The 15,026-nt window shown below is 40.3% G+C and overlaps 1 long non-coding RNA gene across 2 annotated transcripts in view; it reads right to left on the bottom strand.

The window, feature by feature from the left end:
* LOC310745598 overlaps positions 1-15,026 on the bottom strand; it is a 97,769-nt gene that overhangs the window by 70,148 nt on the left and 12,595 nt on the right. Inside the window, exon 4 of one of the 2 annotated variants that reach the window (XR_014540210.1) lies at positions 12,130-12,352. The exons of the other annotated variant lie outside the window; for it this stretch is intronic. This is a non-coding gene — a long non-coding RNA (uncharacterized lncRNA). Of the gene's footprint in view, positions 1-12,129; positions 12,353-15,026 lie in introns of those variants that run through there. 2 annotated transcript variants of the gene reach the window in all.

The raw sequence follows: 15,026 nt of genomic DNA, 5'->3' as shown, positions 1-15,026 counted from the left end.
CCTTGGTTAGTTGACACTAGGTGGGCAAACTTTTTTGATGTCCATGTTAAGTATAATCGTTTAATTGACACTGAAATGAAGAATGATTAAATGCGCGTTGCTAACTCTGGTTTTTTTCTATGGCTGCATACTGGATTTTAACTAGCTGATAATGAACTGTGAATGTTCTCTGTTCTAATGCTGAATATTTACCTTTGAACATGGGACAAAGGAATTTGGTTGCAAATCTCCATTTTGAATGGGAGTAAGTAGCCTCATGAGAAGAGAAGACTCCCTGGAAAAGACCCTGATGTTGGGAAAGATGGAGGGCACAAGGAGAAGGGGACGACAGAGGACGAAATGGTTGGACAGTGTTCTTGAAGCTACCAGCATGAGTTTGACCAAACTGCGAGAGGCAGTGGAAGACAGAAGTGCCTGGCGTGCTCTGGTCCATGGGGTCACGTAGAGTCAGACACGGCAAAACAACTAAACAACAACAACAACAAGTAGCCTTTGGTTTTTCTTCCCAGGCTCTGTGGAGTGAGGATGTATAAATGACTCTCTTGAAGGGAGAAAAATCACTCTCGGTTTGGCATGGTTCTCTCTCAGCCTTACTAAGAGATGCCGCGAGCTTTGGATGGATGAAACAGTATTTGACCCACGTCTTATGCACATGAGCAGACAGGCAAGTCCATTCCATGTTCATGCAGGTTTTTGAGGGAACCCCCCCCCCAAAAAAAATTCACATGCTTTCAACTGATATGAATACCAGTGGTGGAGCAAGCCGAATGGGCACCTGGGGTGGCACGCATGCCCTGCGCCCAGGGGTGGGGCCAGCCGCCCGTGGGGGCGAGCGAGGGCAGGACGCTCCATGGGGCCTCTTAGGAGCCTGCCTGCCTCTGTCCCCTCAGCCGTCCTACAGCTGAGGGGAGGCGGTGGGCAGACCATTTGGGCACCACGGAGCCTGTATGCACCCAAGCCACAGCATCTCTCCCAGGAGAAACATGTGACTCAGGCACACTGTAGGCCCTGTGGTGAGTGCCGCCCGGCATTTTGTCACCCCCTCAGTGATGAAACCCAGTGGTTCACCTCAGTGGTGAAACCGAGGGTGGCCCACCGCCACCACACACCCCTTCCTCCGCCCCTGAGAGTGAGAACATGGTGCAATGGAAACACCTGCCTAATATCCTTTTTTAAAAAAATAAACTAAATTTTTATTATTAAAATAATTCAACATTAATACATACATGTTACGAATATACAAACATACATTTCATACAATCCTTTAAAAAAAGAAAAAGAAGTAGAAAATTGGTTTAAAAGTGTGTGAAAGAAAGTAATAGAAGTGGAAAGAAATTGCAATTGAGTAGATTGGAAGTCTAACACAAGGGTGGGGTGAGGGGTGAGGGATGGTGGTGGGAAAAGGAAGTATCTGTGGGATTGAGGGTGGGTATGGATGAATATTTTTAACACCTGCCTAATATCCATTGGCAGGGAGTTCCAAAAAATACGTGGTCACGCTAAAATATTGATTCCTTGCAAGTGTGGAACCAGTATCATATGGCATACAAATACAGCAAAATCTTTGAATAGAATAGCTTCTCTTCCATCCACCAACCTATTTTCTAGATATTAATCCAATTCTTTTGTTGTTGTTTTTTAATGAATATTTATTAAGTTTTCCAATTTTATATAAACACAAAAAGAAAAAGAAAAAGAAAAATATTAAAAACAATTCAGTTTCAATAACAGTCTTTCAATCACATATTTCTTTGACTTCCTCATACCTCCCCTTCTTGTTCTCTAGTTCAGTTTGTTAATTCCGCAAATCCTAATCTCTTAACATTCCTTTTAGAGTATCACCTTATTTTCCACTCAACTTTTTTAAATTTAATAACAAAAACAATTATAATCCCCATTATCTTTATCATAACAGCTAGAGACCACCAAAGTTCAAGCCAACCTCTTTTCAGAGTTCATTAATTTTATAGTATTTCTGTAGATATTCCTTAAATTTCTTCCAATCTTCTTCTGTTGACTTTTCTCCCTGGTCGCGGATTCTGCCGGTCATTTCTGCCAGTCCCATACAGTCAATCAACTTCATCTGCCATTCTTCCAGAGTGGGTAAATCTTGAGTCTTCCAGTGCTTTGCTATGAGTACTCTTGCTGCCGTTGTAGCATACATAAAAAACGTTCTGTCCTTCTTTGGCACCAAATGGCCGACTATACCCAAGAGGAAAGCCTCTGGTTTTTTCAGAAAAGTATACTTAAATATCTTTTTCATTTCATTATAAATCATTTCCCAGAAGGCCTTAATCTTTGGGCACGTCCACCAAAGGTGAAAGAATGTACCTTCAACCTCCTTACATTTCCAGCATTTATTATCGGGCAAATGATATATTTTTGCGAGCTTGACTGGGGTCATGTACCACCTGTATATCATTTTCATAATATTCTCTCTTAAGGCATTACATGCCGTAAATTTCATACCAGTGGTCCATAACTGTTCCCAGTCAGCAAACATAATGTTATGTCCAACATCTTGTGCCCATTTAATCATAGCTGACTTAACCGTTTCATCCTGTGTATTCCATTTCAGCAGCAAGTTATACATTTTTGACATGATCTTAGTTTTAGGTTCTAGCACTTCTGTTTCTAATTTAGATTTTTCCACCTGGAAGCCAATTTTCCTGTCCAAATTATATGCCTCCCTTATCTGAAAATAATGTAGCCAGTCTCGGACCTTGTTTTTTAATTTCTCAAAGCTCTGCAGTTTCAGTCTATCTCCTTCTTGCTCCAAAATTTCCCAATATTTTGGCCAACTGGCCTCCATATTGAGTTTTTTCTGAGCTTTCGTTTCCATTGGTGACAACCACCTTGGGGTTTTGTTTTCCAGTACATCCTTGTATCTAATCCAAACATTAAACAAAGATCTCCTAACAATATGATTTTTAAATGCTTTGTGAGCTTTAACCTTGTCATACCACAAATATGCATGCCATCCAAAAACATTGTTAAAACCTTCTAAATCCAAAATGTCCATGTTTTCAAGAAGCAGCCAATCTTTCAACCAGCAGAATGCTGCTGACTCATAGTACAGTCTGAAGTCTGGCAGGGCGAAGCCACCCCTTTCTTTTGCATCAGTTAAAATCTTATATTTTATCCTAGGCTTCTTGCCCTGCCAGACAAATTTAGAAATATCTTTCTGCCACTTCTTAAAACATTCCATCTTGTCCACAATTTGTAGTGTTTGAAACAAAAACAACATTTTAGGCAATACATTCATCTTTATAGCTGCTATTCGACCCATCAAGGAAAGCTTCAAATTTGACCATATTTCGAGATCTTTTTTCACTTCTAACCAGCATTTCTCATAATTATTTTTGAATAAGTTCCCATTTTTAGATGTCATGTTAATCCCCAGATATTTCACCTTCCTCACCACTAATAAACCTGTTTCATTCTGAAATTTCTCTTTTTCAAACAATGTCATATTTTTCTCTAAAACCTTAGTTTTGGTCTTATTCAGTTTAAATCCTGCCACCTGACCAAATTCTTGAATTAATTCTAAAACTCTTTTAGTACTAGATTCTGGCTCCTGTAACGTCAAAACTATGTCATCTGCAAATGCTCTCAATTTATACTGTTTGGCTCCGACCTGTATGCCTTTAACCAACCGGTTAATCCAATTCTTTTGAAATGCTATTTTTACTGATTCATCAATCTGCTCTGTGTCAGCCATGCCATTGTTTCGGCATTCTACCTTTCTCCCCAGCCCAGTTATTCTTATTGTTTTTTCACTGTAATTTGGCCATGATGAAATGAAGACCCCCTTTGCTGAATTCAATTTCAATTAATGGTGACAATGCACAAGCTGTAATAATGTACCTTCTTAACCTAAAGGCAGCCGATTTCCACATTTTGACATTTTCATTATCCAAACTGTCAAGACTAATCTGGAAGGGAATAGAAAGTTATGATTGGGAAGGAACTACTCACCCCTCTTGTAATCTAATAATTCATGTTTCTTAGAACACACCATGATGACAATATATTTTATAATTATTTCATCTCTTGTTAACAGAGGCTAACAATGCTGAAAAATTAGGGCTAGTGTAAGGAACACTCATTAAATGTCCCCATAGACCTAAAAGAGTTGGCAACCCCCAACATTTGAATCAGTCTTCTTCACGTGTTTTATTTATGGGCAGTGGAACTGATGTCCAGAACAGACAAAAGAACATAATTCTTCACAGAGCACGTAATTATACTAAAATTTGGTGGATATAGTAAATATGCATATCTCTAATGAGGAGCCGATGGGAGAGTTTGGAGTTTGGCTTATATCTGTGCTCCCCGAGGTTATTTATGTATGCTACTACTGCGGCACGTGTTTTGTTAACCCAAAAATGGAAAACTTACGTAAGTTGACAGAATGTGCACAACTCACAGACTTAATCTATAGAATAAGAGAACAAGAACATACATTTAAAGAAGATTGGAAAACATTTATTGAATATATGGGAAACAATTGTGTACAGCTGAAAATGCTGGCAGCGTTAAGATAAATTCAGCCGTGTAAACAAGTTATGATGGATGCAATAATGGAATGCTGAATGTTTTTGTAAAATATGCAGGGATTTATGATATGCAAAATGAACTATGGAAAGAGAAGAAGGGGAGGCATTGATATCTTAAGGATGTAAAATGAGTATTTTAAATTGTAAACAGAAAACTTAATAAAATTATGTACAAAAAGAAAAGAAAAGAATGTGTAGAGTAACCAACCTGATATAATCAGCATGCTTAAGTCTAATTAATACATGAAAGGGTTAATGCCATAAAGTAAGTTGCCCTGCCAAGCTTAGCCTATGTCACTTCCCCTCACCTTGGGAGAAAATGGGCAACCAAGTCTTCTGTTGTACTCAGTCTACATGTGAATTCAGTGTCTGAGAAGCTCTGAGCTGCTCCCTCCAGCTGCATGGCTTTTGTTCCAGATAAGAACAGAGTCTGAAACTAGTGTTTTCCTATGGTTTAGGAACTTTTACCGTTTTGTAACCAAGCAACGTTTTACTGCCTGTGCAATTTTTTGGACTGCCATATGGGAAAAGCACATGAATCTGACCTTTGAAGAGTTTTGTAAGTAAACCATTTTATAACTTACCAAATGTGTGGTCTGCCTATGTGCTAGGGAAGCTAGCACAATAGCTATTAAAGTAGGATACTTTGGAATTCACATTTTAAAGGTTTCACAGCCTATATTTACATGCCTTTATTTGCTGCATGTTTTGCAGTTTTAAATCTCTGCTGTGGTTTGCCCGCAAAAGTGTCAGTGCCCTAAACCTGGGTTTTGGCTTCTAAGATTGCCAACAGAATGTTTTAAAAAACAGTGGTCTTCAGAATTTCAGGCTGAAGGTCCCCCCAGTAAGCTTCATAGCTGGGTGGGGATTTGAACTCAGATCTTCCAGGTAGAACACTCTAACCATTTTGTCACACTGGCCCTGGATTTGAAAGTGATGCTGGTGTACCTGAATTGGGCTCAGACTCTCTTTCAGTCCTGATTCTGGGGAAAGCTAGAGGGGAACGCACAGGAGCTGCCAATTTTGAAGCGACTGCCACATATTGATTTCCCAGCTCCCTTTGCGACAATAACGTCCCTGAAACTCCATTGTGTGCTGCTCCCATTTAGCCAAGACCCAAGGAGAGGGGCTGCATTCTCCTGTGGCTTTAGCCAGTCATCACAATGAAACCTTATTGAGCGGTGGAGAAATAGAATTAATGAACAAATTCTTCCTGCAGCACGAAGGGGCTGAAAATAGTATGCCTGCGCTGCAGAAGTTCTTCACGAGAGAACATTTCATTCCTACATTTAAAATCCGAGTTAAAAAAGAAAGGTTTCCACTTGCTTCTGTTCCAAAAATACAGGTTCAAAGCTGCCCGTCCCCCGAAAATCGAAGCGTATTGTTGTAAAACTCAGAACCAGCATGACTCATTTCAACAAGCATAGAGCTCTTCTTTAGAGAAACCATGAGATGAGATTAAAAATTATAAACAACATTCCATAACTGTGTGTAACCGATGGCAGTTAATATAACATATCCAATATGATTACGGGCCGCTTTTGAACTGTCACTGAATGAAGGAATCTTTATTTGCGTCAGCCATCGGCCATAGCAATAAAACAGCAATATGATATACAAAGAATAGAAGTAAAAAGTCAATTATATAAAATAGATTTTAGGGTTTTGAGTCAAATAGTGGATCTTATTCTGATTGCCCCAGCTAAAAACCTTGCAACCTTTCAAACTGTCACTGTTTTGCTGGTGGGATTCAATCCCACCCCTTTCCATCGTAGAAATAAACTGGAATTTCTTTTTTTTTTTAATGGTTTGTTGGTTTTCAAACATTTACAAAGGTGATAAAATAGAAAGGAATCAGAAAGTTGATTCTTGCAACATTGGTGGAATCTACGCGCATGTTAAAAACGTCGTGAAAATGCTTTTTTTAAAAATCGTTTTGGAAAATGTTTTAAATTTGCTGTAGCTCGCTGTGGCCGTTTAGTGTCACAATTTGTTTCATTTGCAGCTGTATAACTGAGTCCATTGGCACCCTTAAGGAAAACTGGATCTCTGCACTTTCCTAAATAATGCTTGTAATTCAACTATACATTAAAGTGAAATGGTTTTTAAGATTTTCGCATGTCAGTGTTCTACTGTTTTGTTCTGTTATGACAAGATGAGTCATAGGTGGAAACATCCCTAATATTAGAGGGGGAAACTATTATCAGTATCTACCTCATGGTTTGTTTCCAACTGTTTTTTGAAAGTTGCTAACTTATGAGTCTCTAGTTTATTTTTCTTCCAGCTATAAACTTTACCCTCTTAATCATCTCTAAAATCCCTCTGGATTTTTTTTTAATTGTAGGCCTTTCATTCTGGTTAATTATTATGTGATTCCTTGATGATCTCACATGGTTGATCAGATCTGATGTTATATTATCCATTTTTCTTTTAAGTTCTTTCTTAATCTCTTTAGTCCCCCTTTTATTTTTTTAACTGATTATAGAATTGTAAAGTTGGGGGACCCGGGGGTCATCTAGTCCAACCCCCTGGAATGCAGGAATCTCAACTAAAGCATCCATGACAGATGGCCAATCATTTGTTCAAAATTGCCATCCACTTATTTTTAAATTCCTCATTTAATGGAAACATGCCTTGTTCTTTTAGAAACCTCAAACCTCTTGGGATAAGATTCTTCTTTCAATAATCCCACTGTGCTTCAGATTTTCATATATTTCATTTTTAGGAGGTCGTATTTATCTCAAAGAGCTGATGCATTAGGTATGATCATTTGGATCACTGTAATGTGTTCTGTGTGGGGCTGCCTTTGAAAAGTGCTCAGAAACTTCAACCGGCTCAAAGAGCTGCAGCCAGATTCTTAACTGGGATCGGTTATATGGCTCCCTTGTCACAGCAGCCTCTCTGGCTGTCAGTCTGCTTTGGGGCACAATTCAAAGTGCTTAAGACTATAAAGTGGTTAAGACTATAAAGGCCAACATGGCTTAGGTCAAAGATACCTGAAAGGCCATATTCCCTCAAACAAACCTGCCCGTGTTTTGAGATCTTTGGGTCCCAGCACCTTCACGGGAACGCTTGGTGGGAATGCAGAACAGGGCCTTCTCGGTGGCTGCTCCCACACTTTCGAACTCCCTAGAAAGGCTAGACTGGCTCCCTCCTTGCTGTCCTTCTGCCAGCGAAGACAGTCTTCTTCCAGCAGGCTTTGGGGAACTGACTGCTTTTAACGAATGGGCTGATGCCATGCTGTTTTTATTGTAATTCACTGTATGTTTTTGATAGACTCTCTCTCTCTCTCTCTCTCTCTCTCTCTCTCTCTCTCTCTCTCTCTTCAGGTCATGTATCCACAGCAGGAACCGGGCAAGGAATGACTGCTGGGAGGAGTGCAGAAAGAAGAGATGTCATGGTATGCATGCATCAGCATAGCCAGACACCTCCATCTGCCCCAGCTGCAACAAAACATGTCTCTTCTGCATCAGTCTCTACAGCCACAACTCTCCAAAAGTTTGACTTCACCCCATGAATCTGTCTGGGAAAAATCTGAACTTGTACAAAGATAATTATGAGAAATTATGGAATGAAATCAAGAGAGATTTGGAGATATGGTAAAATTTAAAATTGTCATTAATGGGCCGGATTTCAGTGGTTAAGATGAATGTGTTGCCAAAGATGCTTTTTTTGTTTCAAGCCCTCCCAATTATGGACAGTGTGAAATGTTTTAAAGAATGGCAGAAAGCTTTATGCAGATTTATCTGGCAGGGGAAAAACCCCAGAATTAAATATAAATTACTTACGGATTCTAAAGAAAGAGGGGGATTTTCCCTGCCAGATTTGAAAATCTATTTTGAAGCAGCAGTGCTTTGCTGGATTAAAGAGTGGATACAACTAGAAGATACTGATGTATTAGATTTGGAGGGATTCAACAATGTGTTTGGATGGCATGCATATTTAAGGTATGATAAGGTAAAGGTCCATAATGCATTTAAAAATCATGTAATTAGGAAACCGTTGTACAATGTTTGGATAAAATTAAAGATCTTTTAGAAAGGAAGACACCCAGATGGCTTTCACCAATGGAGGCAAAGGCCCAGAAAAAGTTAAATATGGATACCAAATGGTTGAGATATTCAGATTTATTATTGGAGGATAAAGGATACAAGCTAAAACCATTTGATCAAGTTAAAGATAAGTTAAATTGGTTACATTACTACCAGATTAATGAATTGTATAAATTAGATAAGAATAACGGTTTTGCTTCTGAAAAATATAAGTTGGAGACGGAATTGTTGGATACGAAAGTTAAAATTCTGTCTAAAATTTATAAGTTACTGTTGGAGTGGCATACAAAGGATGAACAAGTTAAACCAATGATAATAGATTGGGCAAGAGATGTATGACATAACATAATGTTTGAGGATTGGGAAAGATTGTGGAAGAAAGGGGTCAAGTTCACTGCATGCACAATGTTAAAGTAAAATATAATGAAAATGATGTATAGATGGTATTTGACTCCTGTTAAACTAGCAAAGATTTATCATAACTGTGATAATTTATGTTGGAAATGTAAAGAAAAAGAAGGAATTTTTTTATCACATGTGGTGGACCTGCCCCAAGGTGAAAGACTTCTGGGAAAAGATTTATAATGAATTGAAAAAAATGTTGAAATATACATTTATTAAGAAACCAGAGGCCTTTCTTCTTGGAATAACAGGTTTGGAACTGCCCAAAAAAGATGTTAAATTATTTTTGTATGCCACAACTGCTGCTCGAATTTTACTAGCTAAGAAGTGGAAAATGCAAGAAATACCAACTGTGGAAGAATGGCAGGTGAAGATGATGGATTTTTCGGAGCTAGCTGACCTGACCGGAAGAGTCCGCGACCAGAACAAGGAGGAGTACCAGGAAAAATGGACGAAATTTAATGATTATTTAGTTAAATACATTAATTGGAAAAAGCTTGCAATTACCAGTTAGGCTTAGGATTTAAATAAGTTATGTGATGAATTAACATGTTTAATGATGAGTTGGGAAGATAGAATTATGTCAAGTGAATAAGTTAAGTTTATAAGAATTTTGATTTGGAAACTGTTAAAACGATATGCATTGAAATTCAACTAGGGGGATACGAGGAAGTCACTCAACAATGTTAATAAGATTAGTTTAAATAAGGTTATGATTTATGTTTGTTTTTGGTTTTTTGTTAGTGTGTTTATAATTTTGTGAAAATCAATAAAAAAATTTTTGGGGAAAAACAAAAGTTTGACTTCACCCCTGAAGGCACACTCTTCCATTGTCTCCTGAGACAGACAGATACTACACAATTTTACACACACACACACACACATATACATATACTGTATATTTGTTGTTGTTGTTGTTTAGTCGTTTAGTCGTGTCCGACTCTTTGTGACCCCATGGACCAGAGCATGCCAGGCACTCCTGTCTTCACTGTATATTTACGTAATATTTAAGTATCTAATAGTTGTGCTATCAGTTCTTCTGTATAACTAAATGTATCTATTTCATTGGCCATTAGGACCTTCCCAGGAAACCCACAATACAGGTTGAACATAAAAGGAAATAGATCACATCAAACTGAAGACATGTGATTGAAAAAAAGAAGAGATTGGGTTATAACTGTGGCTGGGGCGTCAGAGAGACAGTAAGCGCCACATTTTTGCGCACACAACAGCTAAGGAATTCCAGGATGCCAAGGGAGAAGTGTTAAAAACACAACCTACACGTACGTCAGATTTTTACTGACAGAATAGTTTCCGAATTTCAGAGTACCAATCCTGAAATGCATGTGAATATGTCGGATATTTACTGGTTGAATACCAAAATGGAGAAGGGGTTTTTTGGGGTGATATTTTAAGGAGCCGATGTTCCATTAGAACACATAACATAATGTGGTCTCACATTTCAAAAAGGGTAGGAATCACCCTGATGGCGTGGAAGAAATACTCAAGGGGGCAATGTGAGTATACTTCTATAAACAATCCATCTGGTTGGACCACAGTCATTGTTTCTGACATGCAATATGACTTTTGCTTTCATGCTCTCTCTATGATTATCCTAAATCTTCTATAGAACCCTATCAATATCAGTACCATGATAGTCCAGGGACGTAATTGGTCTCAGGTCCGCTACTGAAGTGCCTTTTGTAACTTTTCTATCCTTCCTTAATATGAACATTTCTTTGCAATGGCAGCCTGGTTAAGATTGATTTTCTTTTCCCTCTGTTGCTTATCTCAAGTTCATACGTTTGGCTTCTGTTATTGACTTTCAAGTTGGCTCATATATCATCCCATTGAGAGCGCAGGCAAATCAATGTTTCTCACTAAACATATGCTGCTGAATTGCTTTTTACATGGAGAGCGTTTACCTGCATACAGGAACAGAAATCAGCAGGACTCATACTGACATTGTGTAACCAGCAGCTGTATTCTTAACTCCACTGAGGTCTGTGAAACTATTCCAGTGGCTGTAACTTAGCACAGACTTCGCATCCTTTTCTTCTTTCTATTGAAAAAGAGAGCGTACCTTACTTTGATGAGGAAAGGAAGGCTTTTTGAGGCCAAGTGAAAAGCTCTCCTTGAATATTTCATCCCCAGCTGGTGTCAGGGAGCTCATAGCTCATGATATCAATGATTTTGTAGCTTTAGGGAAAACATAGGTTTAGCAAGGTTCAGGGCAGATGATAGCTTCCCCTGCTTTCACCATAAGCTCATTTTGCAGGTTTTTATTGTGTTTAAAGAACCTGCTAGACTTGTTTGCCCAAAAGAAAACACGGAATGAAAAGAAATGTGCATGCACAGCATGGAAAATGAGGCCTCTCTATAAGCACAACCAACTATTTTGAAAGCTATTATCTCCAGTGTAAGAATTGTGATACCTTGCCAAATCATCCCACACACACACACACACGGTTGTCAGTTGAAGTTGGCGCGTTTCTGCTTAGTTTTCTCCTGTTGCCAACAGACTACATGCATCTGGAAAAAGTGTGTGCACGCATACAGACAACACTCATGCGCACATAAGCTGCATTCTCACATAGTGATAAGCCAAACGATGGCTTCGCTCAAACGTGTGAACGTGTTGATTCCTGTGAAGGAGACCTGCAGGTGTTTTGTCCATCTCCTCCCCAGGCTGTTTAGGTCAGTGTAGCAGCTAAGCCATGGTTTAGCTTAGCATGTCACCCAAACCTTGGATTGTGGTTAAGGTATCTGCTTCCACGATCTACAGCCAAGGTTTCTCCCATGGTTATAGATTGTGGAGCAAAGACCTTAAATCAAGATCCCATGTTTGGATGACACACTAAGCCAAACTATGGTTTAGCTACCTTTCTGCACTCAGCTAAAAAGACTGGGGAGGAACAAAGCACTTGCAAACCTTTTGCTGAAAGCCAACACTCTCACAGTTGTGGTAAACCATCCTGTGACTTATCGTGGCATATGACCCAGACCACTATTTTATCTCCCTCCTTGAGCACAACACAGCCAAAGGGAGCTGATGAGCTGCCTGTGTGGACAACCCCCCCCCAAAAAAAAACCCCAGCTTGAATATTTGTGGCCATTTTTTTATTGCAAAGAGGAAGATGAAACACTTGAGTTTGTTGAAGGCACCCATGCTGGAATCTGCCAGTTGGTTAGCTTGGCTCTAGTTCAGCAGCATCCACAGTGTTCAGCTGCTGCCTCGATTGCCTCTGTTCTTCCACTGAGCGCTTAACCTCTCTGCTTCTGCAGCAGATGGGCTGAAATCTCTGTAGGGAACGTGTGTGATATTTACGGCCAGATTAGCTAGAATATAAGAACAGCCCAATCCATATGAGATAATCGATGGGTACCAGCAGATGTCATAGCACCACAGTAATTAGAAATGGAAAACTACTGACGCAACTTTAGTTATTGTGGGGAGAGGCAAATTAGAAAACCTGAAGCTTAAGGGCATTCTGTTTATTTACCAGAGACTTGACAACTGTATGTCATACAATTGATGGGCCCTCCCTATACAAGAGTTCGCTGGTGACTAATTTTATCTGTGGTTGTAGATCTGTTTGGTTGTCAAGTAAGTACTTCTCTTCATGTCAGATAGTTTTAAGGGGGAGCAGGAAACACTCAGGGCCTGGGGCTCATGTGTTCTTGTGCCTTTGTGTCTTTGACATGGAAACTCTGTCCTTACACACCAGAAGCACAACTGTTCATAAAAAGAACCCTAGAGGAGCAGGTCAGTAGTCCACCCAGACCAACATCCTATTCTCACAGTGACCAGACAGATACCTATGGGAAGCCAGCCACCAGAGAGTCGGAGTGCAACTGGGCAGAGTGCCTCCAGCTGTGGAGGGAGAACAAAGCCATAGCCTTTGTGGAAAATGGAGATGAGAGAGCTCAGTGCACATAGTTCGGCGCTCTCTCCCGCAACCAGCTTGGAGCTGCAGAGGAAGATACTGTTTTTTCACCGGTGCAGAAGTGATTAAGGTCTTAGGTCCCCATACCATGGAGCCCGTGCTTAAAGCAAACTTTGGCGAAGACCTACTTGCAGCGAGCCAGTCAATCTGACAGCCACTCAAAATATGTCATGGAAATACCATCCAGCAACCCATGACATTGGTAGCGCTAGGAAGCGGGTGGCGCCATGGTCGAAACCACTGAGCCTCTTGGGCTTGCTGATCAGAAGGTTGGCGGTTTGAATCCCCATGATGGGGTGAGCTTCCGTTGCTCTGTCCCAGCTCCTGCCAACCTAGCAGTTCGAAAGCACGCCAGTGCAAGTAGATAAATAGGTACTGCTGCAGCGGGAAGGTAAATGGTGTTTCTGTGCGCTCTGGCTTCCGTCCCATTCCATTGCGCCAGAAGCGGTTTAGTCCTGCTGGCCCCATGACCCGCAAAGCTGTCTGTGGACAAACGCCGGCTCCCTCGGCCTGAAAAGTGAGATAAGCGCCACAACCCCATAGTCGCCTTTGACTTAACTGTCCAGGGGTCATTTGCCTTTACCTTTTACCTGTCTGGAAAGGCTAGTGGAACAGCCCAAAGAGTTATCATACAGTAGAGGTCAGAATGAACCAAACTCCACTGTTACTGAGCTAAATGGCAGCATGACTTCCAGTTAGGCAGTAGCATTAACAGATCTTTTCTGGCCCAGAACAATCTGATTTTGGGTGCGAGAAATGCTCTGGTTTTTTTCCTTAGTGATTTGGAAATTTCTCTGGATGTTCACCTAGCAGTCAAAAGATCCCTGCCACTCCACTCTGTTTCTCTTGAAACATCTGGTCCTTGGGAATCTCAATTCAATTCAAAATGTCTGAGCAACACACTACTTGGGCCCACAGCAGAAAAAAGGCAATTTTGAATGCCATTTCCTGCCATTTGTAAGCAGACTATTCATATTAACCTGGCATTCCCCAGCAGAATACTTTTTGGATTGCACAGTTCCTTTCAAGGCTGTTTCACTGATTTTCTATCCCCATCTGTTTGAATATAGAGCTGCCAAATGGTAATAGGTCAAGAGGCCATTCATCCTTCCCTGCCTCTGACTGTTTTGCCTTCCACCCACCAGCCCACCACTCAAAAAAAAATACAATTAATTCCTCAGTGTTTTCAAACAAGCCCAGCAGAGGTGCATTGTGAACCAGTGCCTGCAAAGTGAATTTATCGTGTGGGTGATTTAAGCAGTGGTGGGCAAGCTGTCACTCTCAGCCTAATTTCATGGGTGGGGTTGTGGGCCGTGGAAGAAGATAAGGAAGGGGGAAATGGGAGGGGGGAAGTCAAAATGGATGGAGCAGTGGAAGGGAGAAAGTGGGAGCCCTCTCCAAGTAGCCAGTTCAGACCTCTGCAATAGTGACTGGTCCTTCCTTTGGGAAAGAGAGAGGAAGGGAAGGAGGGAAGGGGAAGACAGTAAGCAGATATGGATGAATCTGTCCATTTTGGTTCCTCCCAACCTGTCATGCTTCCAATTTTAAATTTAGTCCTCCACAGTTCTGCAGCAATTTGCCCTTTTTTTGTAAAAACAAATGAACAAACCATACACAAAATCCTTATGGAAATCCATCTGCATTGTTGTGCCAATTTCCCCAATAAACACATTTTTATCCAGAAAATATCTAGTATTTAGTGCTTAGTCACAATTAAGCAGGGGTGGGGTGGGGAAATAAGATAAAGGCTTTTTTCAAAGGTGTATCAGTTGTTGCTGAAGTAACGCAGCACTAGGAAGCATAAACATATGTTAAAGTGGAATGAAGGAAGAGACACCAGGTGATCTTTCTTGCTTTCTTTTTAATTTGGGAAAGGTTCAACATTTTGAGCGGTGAAAACGTAGAAGGAACGCTGCTTTAAAAATGTCAATACAATTACGCTGGATACCATGGAAGAGTAAGGTGACAAGCTAGACAGGGGGTGTCAAATGCTGCCCCTATAAGCAAAAGGAAGAAAATAGGAGTTGGGTGGTTGTTGTTTTTTCATTTATGGTTGGAATGCTAGA

The sequence above is a fragment of the Podarcis filfolensis genome, assembly GCF_964270895.1.
Source record: "Podarcis filfolensis genome assembly, chromosome: 12".
In the NCBI taxonomy this organism is placed as follows: domain Eukaryota; kingdom Metazoa; phylum Chordata; class Lepidosauria; order Squamata; family Lacertidae; genus Podarcis; species Podarcis filfolensis.
This window is presented reverse-complemented; position numbering and strand designations above follow the sequence as displayed.